The following is a 4,970-nucleotide window of genomic DNA, read 5'->3' as shown; positions in this document are numbered from 1 at the left end:
ATAGCAGAATTAGTAAAAGGAAAAGGTGTTTTTGGCAATTGTGGGGAAAAAACAAAAAAAATATAGTAGATATTTTAGACTAGGTGATTTTAACAGCAATTTGTGTATTTGTCCGTAAAAGCAACAAGTGGTGGTTATGGGTATTTCTATTCCATTTCAGGAATAAAAAAAAAGCAACATAATCCGTAGATGTAATTAGACAAAAAAAAAAAAAAAAAGAAAAAAAAAAAAGAAAGATAATCTTAACATCCTATACTCTTAGTCTTGTTACCAAAAGAGGAGATTGCCAAGTTTTGTACGTGAATGGCCTTTTTGTCATGTTTGGACTAGAATCAAACGATTCATATTTCTTGATTATTTTATGTTTGTCGTCTAATGCACAAATTCACATTGTAGGTTCAGATGGAGTAGCAAAGTTGTATTTGGGCATAACTCTGATATTTTCGACATTAATACGTCTAACAACAATAAGACAAAAAAAAAGATGTTAGCGGTCATTAAACATGAAAATGTAAAATATAATTTGAAAGTATTATATAAAGTGTAAGTTGGAGATTTATGATATTTTTTTATGTGAAAATATGTTGTTTGATTGCTCCTATGAGGTTTGTTTTTGTTTTTGTTTTTTTGTATTGTTTTTTATTTTGTTTTTTTGTTTATTGTTTATTGTTTTGTTTTTGTTTTTGTTTTTTTGTTTTTGTTTTTGCTTTTGTTTTTTCTTTTTTAGTAATTTGAGTTTAACAAGCTTCATCTAAATTTGATAATTAAAACATATAGGAAAGATATGTGCTAAAGATTTTGAATTTGTATTGTCCTCTAGAAACCAACCATAGCCTCACAGACTGTTCCCTTATATCCCGATAGGTCTAAACATTTCCACAAATTCAGCTACAAAAAGTCGTGGATGTACATCTTCAATCAATCATCTAAACTAAATTTTATTTGTTAGTTGGATGTAGTGATCAAATTGCAAGATTTGTGAAAGTTCATTATTATTTATTAGTATTAATCTTTAGCAAATTATAAAACTAATATTTTATTTTTGTTTATTATTATTTTTTTGTAATAATTTCGTTGACCAAAAGATATGTACATGTGATTGGATGTAGCCTGAAAAATCATATTTTAATGTATAAGGAAAACATATTTTAGAAATTACTCAATTACATTGTCTGCATTGGATGTTTCTAGTTATGGCAATGCATTTTAATTGTAATGTTTACTTGATTTCTTTGTTGAATTTAACGTTAATTGGTACATATAACAACTTATTGTTGCGTTTGGTTTTACAATACCAATATGAAAATAGTCATATGAGTCTCAATTAGGGTTGGTACGTGGAACAAAGTCAATTCATAAAGCAATCGCACAATATGTTTTAATCAAGGAGTCACATCATGTTGTGATAAAATAAAAATCATATGCATCATTTATGTTAAAAAAAATACTATATTAAAAAACCAAATTGCTCTAATATAAATATTAAATATTTTTATTTAATAAGTTTGGTTCAAAAACTATAAAAATTAATCTAACTAAGATTTTTTTTATTAAAGTTTCACATAAGATAACGCCACCTATTAATGTGATATGCATTTAATTTATATTCTCCGTGTTTAATGCGGGTGGTAAGTATTCATAAATAGTTAAGTTACGAGGTGGTTTGAAAACTATAAGGTACACCAAGAAAAAATTACAGAAAGGGAAAACCTGTTAAAATAAAACAAATGTCAGGGTTTACTTGTGAATTTTCTTAATTCCGCTATACGACATATCAAAAATGAAAATTGTATAATTGTAATTTATTCCGTTGTAAGTGTTTGAGCTTCCTGATGGGTGATTCACCCATCACTAATGAGTCTAGTGTTTAGTTTGAGAGATTGAGTGTGAGTGTGAAGCTTGAACAAATTGGATTTTAGGGTGTGTTTGACAAAAGTAGTTGTTAGCTGGAAGCAGGTAGCGAGTAGCGTGTAGCGGGTAGCTGGTAGCAGGAAGCTATAACTTTTATTTGTTATATGAGTATTTGGTAAAAATAACTAGAAACTTTTGAAATATATAAAATTACATAAAAGGACAACTGATTAAAAAATAAATAAACATATAAATATATTTTTAAGGGTAATTATGGAAATTGATTTCAAAAGCTCAGTAACGTTTTGTTAATCTCTACATAAAGTAGCTTTTAGATTCAGAGCGTTTTGTTTGAACTACCAAACGAAACTTTTTGTTTAAACTAGAACATTTTGTCAAAAGCTTTAGAAGCCCCCAAACGCTTCCAAAAGATCCGTGTCGAACACGCCCTTAGTATTTTACCCATAAGTTGTAAAAATTGTAATTTACTCTTCTATAAGTAAAATTCAAAAATCACAAATGTTTGCGTGTGAGAGGATGATTGTTCTTTTAACAATTTATTATATCGAGCCAAAATCACCTTTCCATTGCAAGATCAATGCTGGCCCAAGCCTAGGGCGAGCTGGGTCACGGCCCATGGCAACAATTTGTAGTAGGGCATCAATTTTTCACAGGCTCTTATATGTATTATTGTATATTTGAGCCAATTAAGAAAGCTAGTCCATTAAAGATTCATCCCTTTTAAGACGTCAAGGGCAGGCATTTCTTGGAGACGTAATTATTGAAGATGAAGAGCACGAGGCATCCCATCTGGAGAATGGAGATGGACGATTATAATTTAAAATCAAGATTTAGTCCTCCATGGCTCCATCGATCGCTTCACTGCTTCAGGCTTCAGCGCTTCTCTTGCTCTCTCTTTTGATCGCTTCTCCTATATTCTTCTTTCTTTCTTTCTAAATCCTGAATCGTCCTCTACTGAATTGTCCTCTACTGCTTTCTATTGCTCTAAATCAGTTGTATTAAAGTAAGGATTCAAATGTGTGTTTACTACGATACCATGATTGAATGAATTCGTCCTCACTCCTCCTAAGGTCCTAATCCAGTAAGTTTTTTTTCTAGTATTTCAAATTTCTTGCATAACCTACTTAAAGTTTCGAAAATCTGATAGTGAGTACTGGTTAAAAAAATCTATTTCAGTTTTTTTATATAGCTTCCTAGAGAAGAAGTGAAATTATCGATCAAGATTGCAGTGTTGTTGATCCTGAACTACACTAAGCTTCATTAATTTTCTAGGTAATTTTTTTTCTTCTATTTATGGTACTGTGCTGATTGATGATCAAATTAAGTTGCATATTTTAATTGTTTTTATATAATCTGAAATCTGCTAAGTTATGTCTGTTGAATGTGATAAGTTATGTTAATTTCTGAATTAAGTTATGATAATTTTTGAAAATCTGATATATTGATATGTACATGTAGAGGAATGAAATCTTTGATTAAGGTTGCCAAATCGAAGTTCTAAAGCTCCTGGCTACAATCCAAAACATTAAATCATCAATGTTTCAAACTTTAACTTGACATATACACACATATGTTAGTTTCTTTTATAGGATTTAGACACTAGTTATTGATTACTCTTACAAATAATTTTGTAAAGAAGTTTTCTGATATATATGAATTTTGATTCTGTTTTTTCTGAGATGTGAATTCAGATCATGAAATTCTTATATTAAAAAACTTATGTATTTTTTTTATAATGATATGGTTTTCTAAAATCCAAATAATCTGATGTGTTTTTGATTTCTAAAGTAGATTTGAGATATGACTCTAACTCAATTGAGAAGTAGATTTGAGAAAATGCAACATTTTGAATCTATTTTTGAATTTTTGTTTGATAGTTTAAAGTTAAAATCTTTACTTGATGATGAATTAAAAAAATGTTGTAAGAAACTTAAAATTAGTTTGACAAATGATGAGGAACTTGATATTGATGGAAAAGATTTATTTATTAAGTTACAAGTTTTACAGGAAATGTTGCCGGATGAAGCATACAAATGTGAACTTCCTTGGTCAGCCATTCAAATTATGGAGTTTGCAAAGGAAATGGACATGTTTCCCAATGTGTTGGTGGCATAAAAGATTTTGTTGACAGTATCGATCACAGTTGCTTCCGCGGAAAGAAGTTTTTCGAAATTGAAGTTATTGAAGTCATATCTTCGAATTACCATGACTTAAAAAAGATCAAATGGATTAACAATTTTGAGTATAGAAAGTCAATTTCTACGAAGTCTTGATTATGATAAAATAATAGATGTTTTTACCTAAAAAAATGCAAGGAGGCATCGTTTTAATGAATTTTATGTATGCTTTTGTTTGTATAACCTTGTTTTGGTTTGACTATCAAATTTATTTCATTTTTGCTATTTTTTTCAAATAAATAAAGGCATTAATTTAGAATATCGCTACGGGTATTGAAAATCAATAGACCGGCCCTGTGCAAGATGCATCTACGTCTTGTATAGTATTTTCTATTTCCCCCTAACTTTGACTTGTCTTGCTATTGATTTTGAAAATTAACATTGAAACAAGACCATCAACGATCAATGGTCCTAATCCTATTCTCATTTGAACATTGGGCCATGCATGTGCCAGCCAGCAGGGCAGCAATCTAAATACTCATGGATAGGCATGTGAATGCATACGTTTAATTCCACATGATTCTTTTAAGGTATGCGCATCTGAAAACAATTCATAAAGTAATAAATAAATAAACAAATAAAATATCAGTCTTATAATTAAACATGTATCGACATGATTAAGAATTTTGAATTATTAATACTTAAGCTGCCTACGCTTTTATGATACAACTATAGCTATTTCTCAGAACATTAAATATTTATTCGGAATGTTTATTATGACATAAGTTTTAATTTCAGTTTAGAAGGAAATGATTTATCCAAAATTGAAGAACTGATAATTGAACCAAATACTTCTGGTTCTGGTCCTACTGAAATTAATTTAGTTCATTTCATATGTTTTATGGTTGGAAAGGTATTTTTAATCCTTAAACAAAGACATTTTAATTATTGTTTCAAAACATAATTATAATGCTTTATCAT

Source organism: Lactuca saligna, chromosome 8 (genome assembly GCF_052625555.1).
Source record: "Lactuca saligna cultivar CGN05327 chromosome 8, ASM5262555v1, whole genome shotgun sequence".
NCBI classification, from domain to species: domain Eukaryota; kingdom Viridiplantae; phylum Streptophyta; class Magnoliopsida; order Asterales; family Asteraceae; genus Lactuca; species Lactuca saligna.
Note: the sequence above shows the minus strand (reverse complement) of the source record.